The sequence below is a fragment of the Salmo salar genome, unplaced genomic scaffold (assembly GCF_905237065.1).
Source record: "Salmo salar unplaced genomic scaffold, Ssal_v3.1, whole genome shotgun sequence".
NCBI classification, from domain to species: domain Eukaryota; kingdom Metazoa; phylum Chordata; class Actinopteri; order Salmoniformes; family Salmonidae; genus Salmo; species Salmo salar.
The window spans coordinates 191,318-215,555 of record NW_025549194.1 but is presented as its reverse complement, the minus strand read 5'-3'; the positions used below and the strand labels follow the sequence as shown (position 1 = coordinate 215,555).

At 43.6% G+C, this 24,238-nt stretch overlaps 1 protein-coding gene and 1 long non-coding RNA gene across 2 annotated transcripts in view; both read left to right on the top strand.

Annotated features, from left to right (window-relative positions):
• Window positions 1–4,230: 4,230 nt before the first annotated feature.
• Window positions 4,231–5,266, top strand: LOC123735930 (uncharacterized). Its single transcript, XR_006765824.1, has 2 exons — window positions 4,231–4,321; window positions 4,780–5,266. It is a non-coding gene; the product is annotated as an uncharacterized lncRNA (long non-coding RNA).
• A 3,027-nt stretch (window positions 5,267–8,293) lies between these two features.
• Window positions 8,294–24,238, top strand: part of LOC106592710 (uncharacterized) — a 102,463-nt gene continuing 86,518 nt past the window's right edge. The window contains exons 1-2 of the mRNA XM_045713100.1: window positions 8,294–8,367; window positions 8,967–9,105. The gene's annotated coding sequence lies outside the window, so the exon portion shown is untranslated. The remainder of the gene's footprint in view (window positions 8,368–8,966; window positions 9,106–24,238) is intronic.

Here is a 24,238-nt window from a genome sequence, read left to right as displayed (position 1 = left end):
CTGATACCAGTGGAAGAGCTGGTCATGTCTAATAGTTATCTATGGGACTGATACCAGAGCTGGTCATGTCTAATAGTTATCTATGGGACTGATACCAGTGGAAGAGCTGGTCATGTCTAATAGTTATCTATGGGACTGATACCAGTGGAAGAGCTGGTCATGTCTAATAGTTATCTATGGGACTGATACCAGTGGAAGAGCTGGTCATGTCTAATAGTTATCTATGGGACTGATACCAGTGGAAGAGCTGGTCATGTCTAATAGTTATCTATGGGACTGATACCAGAGCTGGTCATGTCTAATAGTTATCTATGGGACTGATACCAGTGGAAGAGCTGGTCATGTCTAATAGTTATCTATGGGACTGATACCAGTGGAAGAGCTGGTCATGTCTAATAGTTATCTATGGACTGATACCAGTGGAAGAGCTGGTCATGTCTAATAGTTATCTATGGGACTGATACCAGTGTGGAAGAGCTGGTCATGTCTAATAGTTATCTATGGGACTGATACCAGAGCTGGTCATGTCTAATAGTTATCTATGGGACTGATACCAGAGCTGGTCATGTCTAATAGTTATCTATGGGACTGATACCAGTGGAAGAGCTGGTCATGTCTAATAGTTATCTATGGGACTGATACCAGTGGAAGAGCTGGTCATGTCTAATAGTTATCTATGGGACTGATACCAGTGTGGAAGAGCTGGTCATGTCTAATAGTTATCTATGGGACTGATACCAGTGGAAGAGCTGGTCATGTCTAATAGTTATCTATGGGACTGATACCAGTGGAAGAGCTGGTCATGTCTAATAGTTATCTATGTGGGACTGATACCAGTGTGGAAGAGCTGGTCATGTCTAATAATTATCTATGTGGGAATCACTGGAGAGAACCAATGAGGACAGGGGAGAATGACCGTCTACCTCTCAGCATAACATCTATGATTTATCCTCTTTGAATAAACCTGATTTTCCTCCCCCTGATTTGCTTTGGGGTTTGTGTTATTCATTTTAAAGAGTAACATCAACTGCTAACAAGTTCATAAACCATGTGCCATGGAATCGGTACGTCGAACATCTCTTCCCAACTAGTTTGCAATCTATATGTCAGAGCTGTAAAGCTTTTGGTCCTTAAATGTAACTGGTACACTTGTGTATTTTTTTGAATTTTCTTTAACCATTTTTGGTCTTTAATGCCGACAGACAAGTTCCTTACTCTCTCCCCTTCCACTTGACTCTTCCATTTTAGAGGTAATGCTGCAATTAGTTGGTTGTAATTTTGGGTAGAGCAGACATTTCTATATATTTTTGTTAGCTGCATGTGTGACACAACTCCACCAGTCCTATTTATGATATGATTTACAAAGATTATACCATTCTTTCCATAAATATATATAGATATTTAAATCAATTAGTATATTTGAGTTTAACCATAATATGTGTTGTAATATTTGTTCTGTATTTTCTGGTGGATTAAAATGAAATTGCGAAACAGCTTTCTATGGATTGTTTTAAAAATAGCTTTTTTTTGAGGGGAGATGAAAAGTTATAATCTGAATAAAGGGGAAAAGGCCATTCTAGAACATGGGGTGAGACATTCTTACTAATCTGCTAGAGAACCAGTTCTGGTTTAGGTATAACCTTTCCATGACTGAAACCTTGAGTAAGAGGTCTTATGCTTTAATATTTAATCATTTCTGCCCTCCGAATTCATATTCATTATATGAATATGCCCGTTTCATTTTGTCTGACTTGCCGTTCCAAATAAAATTGAATCTTTTTTTCTCATTTAATTTAATATACAAGCAAATTGTGAAATCAAATTAGCAATAACGAGTAGTCATTCTGTATGGTTATCATGTATCATACATGTCATTTAGATGTTTATACTTTACAAACACACATTTTGTTTCTGTAGTTATCAAAATCCATAGATAGTAGACAAAAATCTACAGGTTTACCAAACGGTTAAGTGGTTAACCATTAAGCACAGTTGGATTAAGGGATGGTCAAATGTATTAAAACAAATGAGAAGAGAATCATATGAAAAGTGTTGTGAAGAATTGCATTGTGAAAGGCAATTACTTTTAAATTAAAGGTATTTCTAGATGAAACACTGACTAGGTTTTGGTGAAAAAGTTACTGTGTGATTTTGTGTCTTGTACTTTAGTCAATTGAAAATGTGCTTAAAGTAATAAAAACAGCCTTTTGATGATCTGTTGTGAGTTTCATACTAAAGAGTTGTGGAATTTTACCACATACTTGTGAAAATAATACCAAAGTGATAAAAAAACTAAATATACAAGCTTTTTAGGACGTGGTTTTGATGGTATTTACTGTGTTTCAAATCATATTTAAATAAAGCTTTTTGAAATGTCACTGTTTCATCCACAAGTTACCAAGTGGTGCCTGGAGAAGTAGGTATTCTCTAATTTTACAAACGACCTGCGAAGGAAAGGAGCCGGTGTGAAAAGTTCTGTTTTCCTATAGTTTTGAATGGGTTTTCCCACATCTTCTGGGGGCAGTTTCACTCTCAAATCACACTTTGTTTTTATAAAAAAAACGACCAAAAGTGATGATAAGTCCTTAACAATGCTTGCACCACATCAGGAGACCGTTTTTTAGGGAAAAATGTAAAATATATATTTTTGTGAGGGTATAGTTGCCAATTAATGAAATGGATAGATGACTATCTTCGCAAGAGAGTTTTTGGATAGCAGTGTTTCTGTAGGCTACAGTGTCTGATGGCAGGCTACAGTGTGATAGCAGTGTTTCTGTAGGCTACAGTGTGATAGCAGTGTTTCTGTAGGCTACAGTGTGTGATGGCAGAGTTTGCTAAACAAATGCCCTGCCGATTGATACAGATCATCATCATATCATTCTGCCAGGTAGACATTCTTGGCAGTCAACATTTCATTTAGAAGGTTTTTGGGGAAAGCCTTTAGAAACGTTAATTCAACCAGTTGAGAGCTGCACACAGTAGGTGGAGGAATCAGTGGTGATTCTAGCATGTCAATCTTAGTGGGGAAAACAACCCATTTTTTTAGATGCATGCCTGCGAAGCCACGACACAACTCTAAATAATACATTAAATGCACTATAACGGTGACAAACGGTGCCCACAAACGTTTAGGGTCAACATAAAGCTGTCCAGACAGTGGATCTTACGGCTGACTTGTTTAACTAAATATGGTTTCTACTGATTCCTTGTGGATTTGTGTAAGTCGATAAGAACCGCATTCTCCTTCGATAATAATGAACGACAACATGAGTTTTGACCTTTGAACCATACACAAACATTATTACATTTATATTCAGTAAATTCATCTTGTTTGTTCTTATATAATTAAACACTTAGCTCTAAGTATGAGCAAGTGTAAACAAACGAGCTGCGACGAGGCAGGCCTATTCGTTCAGCGCTTTCAAAATGGACACCGACAGAAATTAAGATGGATATTAGTTCAGATAAATTCAGCAAGATGTAGAGGCCTTCACTTTACTTTTGTTTAAGTCACCACAGAGAGAGAAAGAGAGAGATCCAGACTCAGCGGTTAGCCTACCATCTGAAGTATGTTATTAGTCCTATGTGGTCTAAAAAGGAAGGACAATACAATCACGAGGATCCACTTTTATAGACAATATACCAACTCACAGACAGCACATTGAGCAAACAAAACAACCATCACAATATGAACTGGAATTACATGGGTCTATTAAGTAACTTTTTGTTGAATACAAATATTTGAATGGGAAGAGACGGTCACTGGTAACCATGGTTTCAAGGAGAGTATACTATAATATAATATTGTTGGGTCTGTAACTTATCACCCTCCTCATGGAGAAAATCACCTGAGATAATTATAACACACAAAGTGAGAAAAACAATTAAATGCATCATTCTAACATTGCCTAAAATGATGAATAAGATACTAATGAGATAGACCTGCACTATAACAATGCAGATGTACTGTTTATAGCATATATGATTATAAACGGTTGAGGAAAACCCTCATTTACTTTTCCCAACTTTACGCAAATCACAAGCGGCGACCGCTGGGCGATGACCAATCATATCGATTGGTTCCCGTGACGATGACCAATCATATCGAGTGGTTCCCGTGACGATGACCAATCATATCGAGTGGGCTCCGTGACGACGACCAATCCTATCGAGTGGTTCCCATGACGATGACCAATCATATCGAGTGGTTCCCGTGACGATGACCAATCATATCGAGTGGTTCCCGTGACGGGATGGGACCCACGGCTGGAGACTTTCTCCAGCAAAGATGGCTGACAGAAATACTAGGACGGAAGCAAATGTAATTAACGATTCATGCTAAAAATTTACAGTTGAGAGGAATGTGTTAGCTAGTTAGTGTAGAGACAAACATTTATGCATATTTGTGTTGTCATAAAGTTACTTACGAAAATCGCTATTCAGCAAGCTAGCTGACTAGCTAACATCAGCTAGCTGACTAGCTAACATCAGCTAGCTGACTAGCTAACATCAGCTAGCTGACTAGCTAACATCAGCTAGCTGACTAGCTAACATCAGCTAGCTGACTAGCTAACATCAGCTAGCTGACTAGCTAACATCAGCTAGCTGACTAGCTAACATCAGCTAGCTAACATCAGCTAGCTGACTAGCTAACATCAGCTAGCTGACTAGCTAACATCAGCTAGCTGACTAGCTAACATCAGCTAGCTGACTCTGACTAGCTTTATGGGTGTTGTGACATGAGTATGAACTTGTAATTCTGGTTGTTTAATGTTGTAGGGACTCCAGAAACAACCAGCAAACCAGGCGGTCGTCTTGTGAAACAGTGGATGTAAATAATCTATCTAGCTAAGACATTTAATGCAAATTGAATGTACAATTTTGTAAGCTTGCCTTGCTGATATTTGCAATGCAGATGAAGTAACGTAGCTAGCTATTTTCTTGCTTATTGTGCAGTGGAAGATACAATACCTGTATGCCTATAGATGTGTAGCCGATCTGTATATGGACCCTAAAACGTTTGGTATGAATATTAGTTCAGAACCTAGCTATGAACCTCAGCTATCATAGCCAGTTGTATCAACTTCAAAACTGTCTGAATTACATTAATGAAGCCTATGGATTGAGTAGAATATAATATAACTTTGTGCCAAGGTTGCAAGTCGTATATACATGTAGTTATTGAGATCCCACATTGTAGCCTGTACATTTAGTATATTCACTGATCATGTACTCTACCATGGCAAATAAAGGTCCAGTTCAGGTATGAATGTCTGAGATTATTCTTCAGTCATATCCAATACCAGGAGTATCAAATTCCAGTCTTTGAATGATGCTGTGTCTGCATGTATGTATTAGAATTATACACTTCAACAGTGTTTACCAATCTTGGTCCTGGGACATCAATGGTTACACATTGTAACTATGCAATAGACTAGAAACATGATTTAACTAGTTAAAGACTGATTTGTAATTCATATATACAGAAATATAATTTTAAAAACACTACACTACACTTCCTATGCATCATGTAAATACTGTAAAACTAGTTAATCTCAATATCTAATTTCCTTCATCTGCATTGATCTGAAACAGGATAGGTGTAGTATTTCATCACATGAGAGAATGTCAACCAGTAGAAAATGTGAAACGCTTTATTGAAAAAAGTGAATTACCCAAGTGTTATAAATATTATAAATACAAGTTCAATCTGTACTTCAATGTACATCTGGTGTGCATTATAACAGAGGAAGAACGTGGCGAGAGGTGTAGAAGACAGAAAGGGAAAGAGGTAAGAACAGAGGAGCAGGGAAGACAGCATATGATTAATGAATCACAGTGCTACCCTAATATTCTCTTAGTTCATCACTATTACATAATTGTCTCTCTAGCTGTGTCTCCTAATCAGCCTTGGGCTCCCAGTCGGCCTGAAGGTTATCTTAAGAGCGGGTGAGGTGGCGATGACGGGACTGAGTGTTGGCATCCTCTCTCACGTCAAAACATACCCGTTTATTCCATGTGTAACTCCGTTGTTGTTTGTGTCGCACTGCTTTGCTTTATCTTGGCCAGGTCGCAGTTGTAAATGAGAACTTGTTCTCAACTGGCCTACCTGGTTAAATAAAGGTGTTTTTTTTTTATAAATACCTGCATATGGAGAGACCGAATAAAAATGAAAAAACAAAACAAGGCTTAAACATGCTAACAGTCTCAGTCATCATAATCATCAAGAGGTGAAATGCAAAACTGATCTTGGAACATTAACTCTGGGACTACTACATCTCTATCTGTATTTCAATGTAAAGCATCTCTTTCACTTCCTGTTGACCTGACCAAGGGACCTCTCACCTCTGATCATGCTGTGCCCTCAATGTAGCCAGTTCAGATGCGGGAGGGGTTCACCGACACAGCTGATATAACCTAGAGGATTTAGGGAGAAGGGGAGAGAGGGATGACGTGAAGGAGAGACTGATTGAGAAAATAAGGTAGTTAACCACACTAAGTGGCTGCAGAGTACTTCAAGCTGAAAAACATGCACAGACACACAAGGACTAACAATATAGCGTAGTCACAGAAATAATGAAGTGTCTTACTATTCTCCATGGTTGGGCCTCTTGCCTATTTTTTGTACCTTTATTTAACTAGACAAGTCAGTTAAGAACAAATTCTTATTTTCAATGACAGCCAAGGAACAGTGGTTAACTGCCTTGTTCAGGGGCAGAACGACAGATCTGTACCTTGTTAGCTCAGGCATTTAAACTTGCAACCTTTCGGTTACTAGCCCAATGCTCTAACCACTAGGCTACCCTGCCGCCCCACACTCTTATTCTTTGAAGGTGGAAGGAGCCACAGTTATACACCTGAGCCTGCTTACTGCACAACACAATCCATCAATCAGATTGATACATGAGTGTGTAGGTGTGGGTTATAGGGTGTCTAATTGTTCTACATTTTTTCAATACGGGTGATTTAAAATAGTCCGTTTTATTTTTGTACAGACATCACACCCTTACCTAAACAGAACCCTCACCTGAGAAGTAGAAATCAAAAGGGAGAGAAACTGTGAATTTTATATTTTATTTAACTAGCCAAGTCTGTTAAGAAATTCTTATTTATAATGACGGTCTACGAAAAGGCAAAAGGCCTCCTGCGAGGCCGGGATTAAAATAAATTAAATAAAAATAGGACAAAACACACATCACGACAAGAGAGACAACAACACTACATAAAGAGACCAAAGACAACATGGCAGCAACACATGACAACACAGCATGGCAACATGGTAGTAACAATATGGCAGCAGCACAGGGTACAAACATTATTGGGCACAGACAACATCACAAAGGTCAAGAAGGTAGAGACAACAATACATCACGCAAAGCAGCCACAACTGTCAGTAAGATTGAGTCTTTGAATGAAGAGATGGAGATAAAACAGATTTAACTGCAGTTGACATAGCTAAGTAAATGTTAGAACACTCTTATTGCAATGTGGATGGAATGTGGATGGCTCTTAAAATAGCCTTTGGTTGTGCATAGCGTAGTCTATGGCGTTGCACATGGATTGCCTCTCTTGCTGCGTTGTTGGACCCCATCAATGAAACATCCTGCATAGCAGCAGACTTCTCCTCTGGCACACGGAGGCGAGCTGCAGATCCCCTCCTAATCCTCGTGTCCATCCTCATGAAGTTATGCAGGAAACAGGTAGCCTTCACATAGCTGAATTCCTCCAGGCCGCCACCCCACCAACTTGCAATGCCCCCCTACGATGGCGTGGGAGGCGGTGAAAAAGTTCAATATTTCCACAAACACACACACTACCCAATAATGTATATATACACTAGATGATTTATAGGGGGCGCTGTATTGAAGCCCCTTTTGCATCCATCTTGGGACTCCCTAACTGGTGTAAAAAATATATTGGAAGCTATTGAAATGAATTTATTAATGTCTACATTCGTTTTTACCACGTTTATTATATTAAAGACATCGTAATGCATCCATATTAAATTACATGTGAGCTAAACATACAACTGAAAAAAATATACCAAAACATTTTCCTTAAAGTATAATTTTTTCAGATGACTAATGTTACTGTCCCCATTACAACAACACACATACTTAAATCCATGCAATTGTGTCATTGAAACATTTAATTGAAATACTGTAGAATTCCATTCATTCCTATGAAGGACTGCTCCTACTGTGGAGTGCCAATATGGCCGACCGGTGACTTCAAATATTCTCAATGGCCAATACATGACATCAACTATCCAGGGTTTATATACAGCGTTGGAGTCTCCTAATAAATTAAAAGTGAAAGTTAAAAGTATATATGCTGCTGCAATTTTGAAACAACTGCGCCATGAAGGTAACTTTTTTGTTTTAATTTAAGATATCAAATATCGTGGTTTAATACAGGTCTAGACACCAATTGTTTTACATGAGCAGACGAGCGTTATTATTTTGACACAGAACACGGTGCAGGTTTAGTTCTATGGTTAGTTTTAAGGACGACGTAACTTTTAGGAAGTCTGGGCGAGGCCATGGGCTGCGGACTATATTGAATCAAGATAGTTCATGTAAGGTTGTATAAAGGTTGTCATATTGTTAAAGTTATGACATTAAATATAGCTTGTAACCCACAAAAGCTGTAGGCATTTAACTAGTCTACATTTCGGTAAACCACTATAGATGAGTTTAGGTTACTATCTAATCTGCGGATGGGAAGCCATCGCATGGTTTTAGAAATAAACAGCTATAAACTATATAGATTTCATACAATGTTAATTATTAACTTCCCTTTAGTATGTGAAATAATGTAATGTTAGGTATTTAGTATCCTTTAGTCATGTCGATTCCATGTTTTCTACATTTAGGAGGCCATATCTGAACGTCAACAACATCGTAGGATTCCTACTATTTTATATTATTTTATTTAAATCGCTGACTTCTGTTTTTCCACAATAGGAGAACAATCTATGTTTTTCTGTGAAATATATTGAGCAACAGTAAACTGCCTTGGACTTTCATCCGCCGTCATTTCTGAGGATCCGATGTAAATCTCCTGACGGCCTGGGGAGAGTGAAGAAAATATGGAGGAAGACAGGTAAATTACTCTGACATTAGGCTTATCTGTATTGTTAGTTTATTTCATAATGTCTGTGAAATGTGTCCATTTCAAGTGCAGCTGTTCCAATAATTATAAAACAGCGCGAGGTGTGACACAGCTGGGGTATATTCATTAGGAACCGAACAAGCAAACGGGAAGGGATTTACATGAATTTGTCCATTGAGAAACTATCGTTTTCGTTGCAAAACGTTTTGCTACGGTGTGTTCTAATTCATACACCCCTGGCAGGTACCGTTGTAGCACACCTGCTGGTGATTACTGCAACACTGTCCCGTTCAGTAGCCAAACGTTGCCTATAGAAATGCCACCAGTAGCCTAGAGTCGACGCTATTCCACATGCTTACTGCGTTCCAAAACGTTGCATCTTGCTGAACGCGCCACAAAAGTTTTTTTTTTTAATACACGGAAGTATAAGTGAAATACATCTACACACGAGCTAACGGGAGGGACCTACCTGTATTCGACCAATAGAAACTCTTGTTTTATTTGCCAAACGTTTTTCTGTTGCTACTGTGTGCACTACTGAATACACCCCTGTTCAGTGGCGTTGATGCACAGCGAGCTCAGCCCCTGAGTGGATGAGTTCAGGCTAGCAAATTAGCTCAACTGTTGGGTCCTTCATTTTAGAAAAGTTAGCTAAGCAACACATTTCATAAATTTTGTCAACTTATTTTGTTCAGAAAAGCTAATTTGTATGTATATATCTACCTGGTTTGTGGGTTGTAGAAGGGTCAATATACTACCAGACAGGTTGGTAGTAGGTACAGTATATATCTACCTGGTTTGTGGGTTGTAGAAGGGTCAATATACTACCAGACAGGTTGGTAGTAGGTACAGTATATATCTACCTGGTTTATGGGTTGTAGTAGGGTCAATATACTACCAGACAGGTTGGTAGTAGGTACAGTATGTATCTACCTGGTTTATGGGTTGTAGTAGGGTCAATATACTACCAGACAGGTTGGTAGTAGGTACAGTATATATCTACCTGGTTTATGGGTTGTAGTAGGGTCAATATCTCTGGACGGTTCTGACTTAGAATTTGTGGACAACTACAAATACCTAGGTGTCTGGTTAGACTGTAAACTCTCCTTCCAGACTCACATCAATCATCTCCAATCCAAAGTTAAATCTAGAATTGGCTTCCTATTTCGCAACAAAGCATCCTTCACTCATGCTGCCAAACTTACCCTCGTAAAACTGACCATCTTACCAATCCTCGACTTCGGCGATGTCATTTACAAAATAGCCTCCAATACCCTACTCAACAAGCTGGATGCAGTCTATCACAGTGCCATCCGTTTTGTCACCAAAGCCCCATATACTACCCACCACTGCGACCTGTACGCTCTCGTTGGCTGGCCTTCGCTTCATAATCGTCGCCAAACACATTGGCTCCAGGTCATCTACAAGACCCTGCTAGGTAAAGTCCCCCCTTATCTCCGCTCACTGGTCACCATAGCAGCACCCACCTGTAGCACGCGCTCCAGCAGGTATATCTCTCTGGTCACCCCTAAAGCCAACTCCTCCTTTGGTCGTCTCTCCTTCCAGTTTTCTGCTGCCAATGACTGGAACGAACTACAAAAATCTCTGAAACTGGAAACACTTATCTCCCTCACTAGCTTTAAGCACCAGCTATCAGAGCAGCTCACAGATCACTGCACCTGTACATAGCCCATCTATAATTTAGCCTAAACTACTACCGCTTCCCCTACTGTATTTATTTATTTTATTTATTTTGCTCCTTTGCACCATATTATTTATATTTTAACTTTGAACTTTCTTCAAATAACAAATCTACCATTCCAGTGTTTTACTTGCTATATTGTATTTACTTTGCCACCATGGCCTTTTTTGCCTTTACCTCCCTTATCTCACATCATTTGCTCACATTGTATATAGTCTTATTTTTTCTACTGTATTATTGATTGTATGTTGTATTACTCCATGTATAACTCTGTGTTTTTGTATGTTGTCGAACTGCTTTGCTTTATCTTGGCCAGGTCGCAATTGTAAATGAGAACTTGTTCTCAACTTGCCTACCTGGTTAAATAAAGGTGAAATAAATAAAAAAAATATACTACCAGACAGGTTGGTAGTAGGTACAGTATATATCTACCTGGTTTATGGGTTGTAGAAGGGTCAATATAATGCCAGACAGGTTGGTAGTAGGTACAGTATATATCTACCTGGTTTGTGGGTTGTAGAAGGGTCAATATACTACGAGACAGGTTGGTAGTAGGTATATATCTACCTGGTTTATGGGTTGTAGTAGGGTCAATATACTGCCAGACAGGTTGGTAGTAGGTACAGTATATATCTACCTGGTTTATGGGTTGTAGTAGGGTCAATATACTGCCAGACAGGTTGGTAGTAGGTACAGTATATATCTACCTGGTTTATGGGTTGTAGTAGGGTCAATATACTACCAGACAGGTTGGTAGTAGGTACAGTATATATCTACCTGGTTTATGGGTTGTAGTAGGGTCAATATACTACCAGACAGGTTGGTAGTAGGTACAGTATATATCTACCTGGTTTATGGGTTGTAGTAGGGTCAATATACTGCCAGACAGGTTGGTAGTAGGTACAGTATATATCTACCTGGTTTATGGGTTGTAGTAGGGTCAATATACTACCAGACAGGTTGGTAATATGTCAAATGGCAATGGAAGAGTTGGTTAGATTATGCTTTTTTAAAGTTTATTTGAACAGGGACAATGTACAACAAAAACACACGTCTCAATTCCAGTTGAGAAATGATGGTTAGAAGCCTACCAGATCTAGCTAGCAGCTATTTCCATCTGCAGTCCCCAGGCAGGGGAACAACCAGGGCTGGTCCTACAGGGCTGGTCCTACATTCAAATCAAATTTTATTTGTCACATGCGCCGAATACAACAGCCTGACAGTGAAATGCTGAATAATCAAAATCAAATCAAATGTATTTATATAGCCCTTCTTACATCAGCTGATATATCAAAGTGCTGTACAGAAACCCAGCCTAAAACCCCAAACAGCAAAAAAATGCAGGTGTAAAAGCACGGTGGCTTGGAAAAACTCCCTAGAAAGGCCAGAACCTAGGAAGAAACCTAGAGAGGAACCAGGCTCTGAGGGGTGGCCAGTCCTATTCTGGCTGTGACGGGTGGAGATTATAACAGAACATGGCCAAGAATACAACAGGTGTAGTAGACCTGACAGTGAAATGCTTACTTACAAGCACTTAACCAACAATGCAGTTTAAGAAAATACCACAATAAAAGTATGAGATAAGAAAAACAAATGATTAAAGAGCAGCAGTAAATAAATACATGGGGAGACCTGTCTGATTGGCTCCTGTCTGAGTGGACTGATCCATTGTGGAGGCTGTGGGGATGGACCAGTCCATCAGTCTAAGACACCTGTCTGATTGGCTCCTGTCTGAGTGGACTGATCCATTGTGGAGGCTGTGGGGGATGGACCAGTCCATCAGTCTAAGACACCTGTCTGATTGGCTCCTGTCTGAGTGGACTGATCCATTGTGGAGGCTGTGGGGATGGACCAGTCCATCAGTCTAAGACACCTGTCTGATTGGCTCCTGTCTGAGTGGACTGATCCATTGTGGAGGCTGTGGGGATGGACCAGTCCATCAGTCTAAGACACCTGTCTGATTGGACTGATCCATTGTGGAGGCTGTGGGGGATGGACCAGTCCATCAGTCTAAGACACCTGTCTGATTGGCTCCTGTCTGATGACTGATCCATTGTGGAGGCTGTGGGGATGGACCAGTCCATCAGTCTAAGACACCTGTCTGATTGGCTCCTGTCTGAGTGGACTGATCCATTGTGGAGGCTGTGGGGATGGACCAGTCCATCAGTCTAAGACACCTGTCTGATTGGCTCCTGTCTGAGTGGACTGATCCATTGTGGAGGCTGTGGGGATGGACCAGTCCATCAGTCTAAGACACCTGTCTGATTGGCTCCTGTCTGAGTGGACTGATCCATTGTGGAGGCTGTGGGGATGGACCAGTCCATCAGTCTAAGACACCTGTCTGATTGGCTCCTGTCTGAGTGGACTGATCCATTGTGGAGGCTGTGGGGATGGACCAGTCCATCAGTCTAAGACACCTGTCTGATTGGCTCCTGTCTGAGTGGACTGATCCATTGTGGAGGCTGTGGGGATGGACCAGTCCATCAGTCTAAGACACCTGTCTGATTGGCTCCTGTCGAGTGGACTGGTCCATTGTGGAGGCTGTGGGGATGGACCAGTCCATCAGTCTAAGACACCTGTCTGATGGGCTCCTGTCTGAGTGGACTGATCCATTGTGGAGGCTGTGGGGATGGACCAGTCCATCAGTCTAAGACACCTGTCTGATTGGCTCCTGTCTGAGTGGACTGATCCATTGTGGAGGCTGTGGGGATGGACCAGTCCATCAGTCTAAGACGTGCTACTGAAATTGTACGTGGTTGTATTATATAAGAACAATGGTCTAACACTAATATAATTATTATTTTATAACAAATGCTCTTTCTCTCCCACGTTGGATAGCGGTCGCTGTCCGCTGTTCTGAAACACATCAGTGCACTGTTGAATCGTTGCCTTTTCCTAGACCATGTTGCTATGTGCATAATAGCAAAGTTAACCAGCATATTGGCGTTGGGAACAATGTAGTGGAAATTAGGAGACGAGGAAAACAGCCCTTGTCTTAATTGTTTAACAAAAGTGAGGAGAGAGGAATCCAACTTAATTAGATCTATAATCCTAACTGTTAAATTATGTCATTGGGCAGGTAGCATAGTGGTTAGTCTCTGCTTTGCTGTAATAAGGGCTTTACACTTTGTTTCTGTTAGAACAGCCTCTCTGGTATTACTTATCATTTATTTTGTGTTTACACTGTTCCAAATTGTCAGACAAATTATAATAATAATCCTCTTTTTTCTTGATCTCCTTGTCATTATTACTATGATCATCATTATAATTTGGGGTGGCAGGTAGCCTAGTGGTTAGAGCAGGTAGCCTAGTGGTTAGAGCAGGTAGCCTAGTGGTTAGAGCTGTCACGTCCTGACCAGTACAAGGGGTTGTTTGTTATTATAGTTGTGGCAGGGGGTGTTTGTTTAGGGTGTTTCGGGGTGTTTTTGTTTATGTTCTATGTTAGTGTATTTCTATGTTCGTTCTATTTGTTCTATTTCTATGCGTAGTTTATTGGGTTGACCTTCAATTGGAGGTAGCTGTTCCTCGTTGCCTCTAATTGAAGGTCATATTTAATAGAGGTGTTTTTGTCATGGGATTTGTGGGTAGTTGTTTCTCTGTATAGTCATTTTGTCCTTACGAGACAGTTTTTTCGTCGTTGTTTTTGTTTAAGTGTTTTGTATCACGTTTCTTTATAAATAAAGAAGAAGATGAGCACTTACATTCCCGCTGCGTTTTGGTCCACTCCATACGACAAACGTGACAAGAGCAGGTAGCCTAGTGGTTAGAGCAAGGCAGTTAACCCACTGGTCCTAGGCCGTCATTGTAGATAAGAATTTGTTCTTAACTGACTTGCCTAGTTAAATAAATAAAATAATAAGTAATGTCTATCATTAGTAGGCTTAGTATAGCAGCCTTGTATAACCACCATCCTGTTTAGTCTTAACTTACTAAGGCCTATATTTCAATACTTACAGTGCATTGGGAAAGTATTCAGACCCCTTGACTTTTTCCACATTTTGTTACGTTACGGCCTTACTCTAAAATGGATGAAATAGTTTTTCCCCCACATCAATCTACACACAATACCCCACAATGAGAAATCAAAAAGCAGTTTTTTTTTAATTTTTTTGCAAATGTATTAAAAATAAAAAACATGACATTTACATAAGTATTCAGACCCTTTACTCAGTACTTTGTTGAAGCACCTTTGGCAGCGATTACAGCCTCGAGTCTTCTTAGGTATGACTCTACAAGCTTGGCACACCTGTATTTGGGGAGTTTCTCGCATTCTTCTCTGCAGATCCTCTCAAGCTCTGTCAGGTTGGATGGGGAGCGTCGCTGCACAGCTATTTTGAGTCTTTCCAGAGATGTTCGATCGGGTTCAAGTCCGGGGTCTGGCTGGGCCACTCAAGGACATTTAGAGACTTGTCCCAAAGCCACTCCTGTGTGCTTAGGGTCGTTGTCCTGTTGGAAGGTGAACCTTCGCCCCAGTCTGAGTTCCAAGGATTTCTCTGTACTTTGCTCTGTTCATCTTTCCCTTGATCCTGACTAGTCTCGCAGTCCCTGCTGCTGGAAAAACATCCCCACAGCATGATGCTGCCACCACCATGCTACACCGTCGGGATGGTGCCAGGTTTCCTCCATACGTGACGCTTGGCATTCAGGCCAGAGTTCAATTTTGGTTTCATCAGACCAGAAAATCTTGTTTCTCATGGTCTGAGAGTCCTTTAAGTGCTTTTTGGCAAACTCCAAGCGGGCTGTCATGTGCCTTTTACTGAGGAGTGGCTTCCATCTGGCCAATCTACCATAAAGGCCTGGTTGGTGGAGTGCTGCAGAGATGGTTGTCCTTCTGGAAGGTTCTCCCATCTCCATAGAGGAACTCTAGAGCTCTGTCAGAGTGACTATCGGGTTCTTGGTCACCTCCCTGACCAAAGCCCTTCTCCCCCAATTGCTCAGTTTGGCCAGGCAGCCCGCTAGGAAGAGTCTTGGTGGTTCCAAACTTCTTCTATTTAACAATGATGGAGGGCATTGTGTTCTTGGGGACTTCCAATGCTGCAGAAATGTTTTGGTACCCTTCCCCAGATCTGTGCCTCAACATAATCCTGTCTCGGAGCTCTGATATGCTCTGTCAACTGTGGTATTTTATATAGACAGGTGTGTGCCTTTCCAAATCATGTCCAATCAATTGAATTTACCACAGGTGGACTCCAATCAAGTTGTAGAAACATCTCAAGGATGATCAATGGAAACAGGATGCACCTGCGCTCAATTTTCAGTCTCATAACGAAGGGTCTGAATACTTATGTAAAAAAGGTATTTCTGTTTTCGCTTTGTCATAATTGGGTATTGTGTGTAGATTGATAAAAAAAAAATATATATATATATATTTGATCCATTTCAGAATATGTTTGTAACCTAACAAAATGTGGAAAAAGTCAAAGGGTGTAAAGGCTGTCTTCAGGAATGGACCAAAATGCGGCGGAGTTAGGGTTCGTCAAATTTAATTGAACGATCACTTTACAACTACACAAAACAAGAAAAACTGACAGCCAACACAGTCCTGTCAGGTGCAACCACAATGACAAGAACAATTACCCACGAAACACAAAGGAAACGTAGGCAACTTATGTGTTACTCCCAATCAGCCACAACCCTCTACAGCTGTGCCTGATTGGAAGTCACACGGCCAAAATAAACGAAACAATCAAAAACAACCCTCTCTTCTGCCACGTCCTGACCCAACTACACCCTCTACTGGTCAGGACGTGACAGTACCCCCCCTCAAAGGTGCATACCCCGAAATGCACCTACACAACACACAGAAAAAAAAACAGAACGACAACAAACAAAAAAAATCCCCTAAACAAAAAGGGAGGGAAGGGAGGGTGGCTGCCGTCAACGACGGCACTGTGCTACACCCTCCCTCCCCCAACCCACCTATCCTGGAGGTGGCTCAGGTGCGGGACGTAAACCTCGCTCCACCTTCGGCGTCGTCCACTTTGGTGGCGCCGATAGCTGCGCCGGGCAGACGGGCCACTCGGGCTGACCCTGGCAGACGGACCACTCGGGCTGGGCCGGAGGACAGGCGGGCCACTCGGGCTGGGCCGGAGGACAGGCGGGCCACTCGGGCTGGGCCGGAGGACAGGCGGGCCACTCGGGCTGGGCCGGAGGACAGGCGAGGCACCCTGGCAGATCCGGGCAGATGGGCCACTCGGGCTGGGCCAGAGGACAGACGGGCCACTCGGGCTGGGCCGGAGGACAGGCGGGCCACTCGGGCTGGGCCGGAGGACAGGCGAGGCACTCCGGCAGCTCCGGGCAGTCGGGCCACTCTGGCAGCTCCGGCACGACGGGCCACTCTGGCAGATCCGGCACGACGGGCCACTCTGGCAGATCCGGCTCAGGATTTACCAGGCTGGGGAGATATGAAGGAGGCCTGGCTCTGGGCGCAGGCCCTGGACTCACCAGTCTGGGAAGACCCGCTGGAGGCCTGGTTTGAGGAGGTGGCACAGGAGAGACCAGGGTGGAGAGATCCACTGGAGGACTGGTCCTTGGAGGAAGCACAGCCTTGACCAGGATAGGGAGACCCACTGGAGGACTGGTCCGTGGAGGAGGCACGGGCTTGACCAGGATAGGGAGACCCACTGGAGGACTGGTCCGTGGAGGAGGCATGGGCTTGACCAGGATGGGAAGACATGCAGGAGGCCTGGTTCTGGGTGTAGGTACAGGACGTGCAGGGCTGGGAAGACATGCAGGAGGCCTGTTTCTGGGCGCAGGCACAGTCTTTACCAGACAACCAGCACGCACCTCAGGACGAGTATGGAGAGCTGCCTCAGGTGACATCATTCCCACGACACGCTCATTAGGGCGAATGCCGTACTTTATGCACCACACTAGCAGCTCTCTCATCTCTCTCTCCTTTAATTTCCCCATTAACTCCTTCACAGTCTCTGCCTCGTACCCCTCGCTCACCTCCAATGTCAACCCGACTGGCTCTGGTTCCGACCTCGGCTCCGCCGACTGTCCCGTGTGCCCCCCCCAAAAAATTATTGGGGCTGCCTCTCGTGCTCGTTGCGCTCTCTCTCCTCGTAATAGCGCCTCTCCGCTCTCGCCGCTTCAATCTCCCACTGCGGGAGGCGATAATCCCCAGCCTGAGTCCATGGTCCCTCTCCGTCCAGGATTTGTTCCCCATGTCACGCTGTACTCCTGCTGCTCCTTCCTCCTCCGTCGCTTGGTCCTGGTTTGGTGGGTAATTCTGTAACGGCTGTCTTCAGGAATGGACCAAAATGCGGCGGAGTTAGGGTTCGTCATATTTAATTGAACGATCACTTTACAACTACACAAAACAAGAAAAACTGACAGCCAACACAGTCCTGTCAGGTGCAACCACTATGACAAGAACAATTACCCACGAAACACAAAGGAAACGTAGGCAACTTATGTGTTACTCCCAATCAGCCACAACCCTCTACAGCTGTGCCTGATTGGAAGTCACACGGCCAAAATCAACGAAACAATCAAAAACACACACTTCTCTTCTGCCACGTCCTGACCCAACTACACCCTCTACTGGTCAGGACGTGACAATAATAGACCAATGAGAAGAGGAGACACTAATATAATATGATGTCCATATAATAGACCAATGAGAAGGACAGACACTATGATGTTGTCCATATAATAGACCAATGAGAAGAAGAGACACTAATACAATATGATGTTGTCCATATAATAGACCAATGAGAAGGACAGACACTAATACAATATGATGTTGTCCATATAATAGACCAATGAGAAGGAGAGACACTAATATAATATGATGTCTATATAATAGACCAATGAGAAGGACAGACACTAATATAATATGATGTTGTCCATATAATAGACCAATGAGAAGGAGAGACACTAATATAATATGATGTTGTCCATATAATAGACCAATGAGAAGGAGAGACACTAATATAATATGATGTCCATATAATAGACCAATGAGAAGAGGAGACACTAATATAATATGATGTTGTCCATATAATAGACCAATGAGAAGGAGAGACACTAATATAATATGATGATGTCCATATTATAGACCAATGAGAAGGGGAGACACTAATATAATATGATTTTGTTCATATAATAGACCAATGAGAAGGAGAGACACTAATACAATATGATGTTGTCCATATAATAGACCAATGAGAAGGACAGACACTAATATAATATTGTCCATATAATAGACCAATGAGAAGAGGAGAGACACTAATATAATATGATGTTGTCCATATAATAGACCAATGAGAAGGAGAGACACTAATATAATATGATGTTGTCCATATAATAGACCAATGAGAAGGGGAGACACTAATGTCCGCCATTTTACCTTCCAAGAGAATTCTCGTCAGTTATAGTCACAGCTGTGTACATTCCCCTTCAAGCGAACACCAAGACGGCCCTCAAGGAACTTCACTGGACTCTATGTAAACTGGAAGCTATATATCCGGAGGCTGTATTTATTGTAGCTGGGGATTTAAACAAAGCAAATTTGAGAACAATGCTACCTACATTTTATCAGCATATTGATTGCACGACACGTAGGGCTAATACTCTCGACCACTGCTACTCTAACTTCCACGATGCATACAAAGCCCTCCCCCGCCCTCCATTCGGCATATCCGACCACAACGCCATCTTACTCGTCCCGGCTTATAGGCAGAAACTCAAACAGGTTGTGCCAGCGACGAGAACCATTCAACGCTGGTCTGACCAATCGGAAGCCACGCTTCAAGATACTTTTGATCTGGAATGGAATGTTCTGGTCAGCCTCAGAGAACAACATTGACCTATACGCTGACTCGATGAGTGCTTTTATAAAGAAGTGCATTGGAGATATCATACTCACTGTGACTATTAAAACCCTAACCACAAACCGTGGATGGATGGTGGAATTCGTGCAAAACTGAAAGCGCAATCCACCGCATTTAACCATAGAAAGATGTCTGGAAATATGGCTGAATATAAACAATGTAGTTATTCCCTCCGCAAGGCCATCAAACAAGTGAAATGCCGGTACACGGACAAGGTGGAGTCGCAATTCAACGTCTCAGACACGAGACGTACAGTATGTGGCAGGGTCTACAGGAAATCACGGACTACAAAAACAGCCACGTCACAGACACCGACGTCACGCTTCCAGACAAATTAAACATCTTCTTTGCCTGCTTTGAGGATAATACAGTGCCACCGTTGTGACTTGCTAACAACAACTTTGTCCCCCCCTCCTTCTCAGTGGCTGACGTGAGTAAAACATTTAACCTGTCTGGTACCAGTGGGACGGTAGCGTCCCACCTTGACAACAGCCAGTGAAATTGCAGGGCACCAAATTCAAAACAACAGAAATCCCATAATTAAAATTCCTCAAACACACAAGTATTATACACCATTTTAAAGATAAACTTCTTTTAAATCCAACCACAGTGTTCGATTTCAAAAAGGCTTTACGGAGAAAGCACACCATGCGATTATGTTAGGTCAGTGCCTAGTCACAGAAAACCATACAGCCATTTTCCAGCCAAGGAGAGGGCTCATAAAAGTCAGAAATAGCGATTAAATGAATCACTAACCTTTGATGATCTTCATCAGATGGCACTCCCAGGTCTCCATGTTAGACAATAAATGTTTGTTTTGTTCGATAATGTCCCTCTTTATTTCCAAAAACCTCCATTTTGTTGGTGCGTTTCATTCAGTAATCCAAAGGCACAATTCGCACTCTCTACATCAGACAAAAAAGTCAAAAAAGTACAATAAAAGTTAGTAGAAACATGTCAAACGATGTTTAAAATCAAACCGCAGGTTGTTTTTGTCATAAATAATAAATAATATTTCAACCGGATAAAAGCATCGTCAATAGAAAGGAGAAACAAGAAAGGCGCGTTCCCGATCACGCGCTGGGCTCATGGCTGGAAATTTCCACTGTCCACTCATTGAAAGTGCTGTATCTCCCTCATTTCTCAGAGTAAAAGCCTGAAACAATGCCTAAAGACTGGCCACATGTAGAGGAAGCCATAGAGATCGTGAACTGGTTCCTAAGTCTTTGTATGTTGGATAGGCTTTCAATGGAAAAACAGCCTTTCAAAATAATAGTACTTCCTGGTTGGATTTTCCTCAGGTTTTCGCCTGCCATATCAGTTCTGTTATACTCACAGACATTATTTTAACAGTTTTTGAAACTTTGGAGTGTTTTCTATCCAGATATACTAATTATATGCATATCCTAGCTTCTGGGCCTGAGTAGCAGGCAGTTTAATTTGGGCACGCTTTTCATCCAAAATTCCGAATGCTGCCCCCTACCCTAGTGAAGTTAAACTTGTTAACCCTCGCAAGGCTGCTGGCCCAGACAGCATCCCTAGCTATGTCTTCATAGCTTGCGCAGACCAGCTGGCTGGTGTGTTTACGGACATATTAAATCTCTCCCTATCCCAGTCTGTTGTCCCCACATGCTTCAATATGGCTACCATTGTTCCTGTACCCAAGAAGACAAAGACAACTAAACTAAATGACTACCGCCCCATAGCTAGTCAAGGATCATATCACCGCCACCTTACCGGCCACCAAAGACCCACTTCAGTTTCCATACCGCCCCAACAGGTCCAAAGATGACGCAATCGCCATCACACTGCACACTGCCCTATCCCATCTGGACAAAAATAATACCTATGTAAGAATGCTGTTCATTGACTAAAGCTCACCATTCAACACCATAGTACTCTCCAAGCTCATCATCAAGCTGGAGGCCCTGGGTCTCAACCCCTCCCTGTGCAACTGGGTCCTGGACTTCCTGACAGGCCGCCCCCAGGTGGTGTGGGTAGGAAACAATATCTCCACTTCGCTGACCCTCAGGAAATCTTAAGTCTTATTACATACAGCCGGGAAGAACTATTGGATATAAGAGCAATGTCAACTTACCAACATTACGACCAGGAACACGACTTTCCCGAAGCGGATCCTCGGTTTGGACCACCACCCAGGACAATGGATCGGATCCCAGTAGCCGACCCAAATCAATGGCGCCGCAGAAGGGGCAGACAGAGCGGTCTTCTGGTCAGGCTCCGTAGACGAGTACATCGCTCACCGCTCCCGAGTATACTACTCGCCAACGTCCAGTCTCTTGACAACAAGGTAGACAAAATTCGAGCAAGGGTTGTCTTCCAGAGAGACATCAGAGATTGTAACATTCTCTGTTTCACGGAAACATGGCTCACTCGGGATATGTTATCAGAGTCGGTACAGCCACCCGGTTTCTTTACGCATGGAGCCGACAGAAACAAATATCTCTCTGGTAAGAAGAATGGCGGGGCTGTATGCCTTGTGATTAACGAGTCGTGGTGTGTGTCACGTCCTGACCCTTGTAAGGGGTCATTTTCTATAGTAGACTGGTCAGGGAGTGACAGGGGGTGTTTTGGGTGGTTTTCTTGCTTTCTGTTTCTATGTGGGTTTTCTAGATTTCTATTTCTATGTTGGGGTTATTGGGATGATCTCCAATTAGAGGCAGCCGGTTCTAGGGCGAAGATGGACATTGAGCCAGGAAGGAGTAGGCCTGCTCAGCATGCCTGGTCTCCAGTTTGCCTCCATCGTCCGGTACGTACTGTGCCTCCTCCCCGCACTCGCCCTGAGGTGCGTGCTACCAGTCTGGCGCCACCTAGGCCAGTTCCACGCATCAGACCTCCAGTGCGCATGCCCAGTCCGGAGTGTCCTGTTCCTGCTCCCTGCACTGGTTCTGAGGTGCGTGTCACCAGTCTGGCGCCACCTAGGCGAGTTCCACACACCAGACCTCCAGCGACGCTCTCCAGTCCGGAGCCTCCAGCGACGCTCCTCAGTCCGGAGCCTCCAGCGACGCTCTCCAGTCCGGAGCCTCCAGCGACGCTCTCCAGTCCGGAGCCTCCAGCGACGCTCTCCAGTCCGGAGCCTCCAGCGACGTTCCCCAGTCCGGAGCCTCCAGCGACGTTCCCCAGTCCGGAGCCTCCAGCGACGCTCCCCAGTCCGGAGCCTCCAGCTAGGCCTCCCAGTCTGGAGCCTCCGGCGATGCTCCCTAGTCCGGAGCCTCCGGCGACGCTCCCTAGTCCGGAGCCTCCGGCGGCGGTCTGCAGCCCGGAGCCTCCGGCGGCGGTCTGCAGCCCGGAGCCTCCGGCGGCGGTCTGCAGCCCGGAGCCTCCGGAGGCGGTCCGCAAGCCCGGAGCCTCCGGAGGCGGTCTGCCGCCCGGAGCCTCCGGAGGCGGTCTGCCGCCCGGAGCCTCCGGCGGCGGTCTGCCGCCCGGAGCCTCCGGCGGCGGTCTGCCGCCCGGAGCCTTCGGCCGAGGTCTGCAGCCCGGAGCCTTCGGCCGAGGTCTGCAGCCCGGAGCCTTTGGCGGCGGTCTGCAGCCCGGATCCTCCCGCGGCAGCCTGTAGGTCGGAACCTCCAGCGGCGGTCGGCAGCGCAGAGCCTCCGGTATTGATCTACAGTCCGATTCCTCTAATGATCCACAGGTCGGTGGTACAGAAGCGGAGGGATCTGTGGGCGGAATGGGGGTTACGCCCTGAGCCAGAGCCACCTCCGTTGCTGGAGGATCGGAGGGAGAGGAAGGTTCTGGGTGTAGCACGAGAGCCGCCATAGACTTTTTCACCCTCCCTACCCTCCCTTTGTTTTTGGGGTTGTTTTGTTGGGTTTTGTTTGGGGTGCAGTCGGGGTCTGCACCTTAGGGGGGGGGGTACTGTCACGTCTTGACCCTTGTAAGGGGTCATTTTCTATAGTAGAGTTGTCAGGGCGTGACAGCGAGTGTTTTGGGTGGTTTTCTTGCTTTCTGTTTCTATGTGGGTTTTCTAGATTTCTATTTCTATGTTGGGGTTATTAGGATGATCTCCAATTAGAGGCAGCCAGTTCTAGTTGTCTCTAATTGGAGATCATATTTATGTAGGGGGTTTTCCTTTTGTATTTTGTGGGTTGTTAATTTTTGAGTAGTGTTTGCCTGCTCTGCGTTACGACTTTTGTTGTTTTGTTATTTAAAGTGGTTGGTGTATTGCATTTAGTTTCACGGTTAATAAATAGATGTGGAACTACGTACACGCTGCGTTTTGGTCCGATCAGTCCGACAGCTGTGACAGTGTGATCATAACAACATACAGGAACTCAAGTCCTTTTGTTCACCTGACATAGAATTCCTTACAATCAAATGCCGACCACATTATCTACCGAGAGAATTCTCTTCGATTATAATCACAGCCGTGTATATCCACCCCCAAGCAGACACCTCGACCACCCTGAAAGAACTTCACTGGACTCTATGTAAACTGGAAACCATATATCCTGAGGCTGCATTTATTGTAGCTGGGGATTTTAACAAAGCTAATCTGAAAACAAGGCTCCCTAAATCTTATCAGCATATCGAATGCACGACCTGGGCTGGCAACATTTTG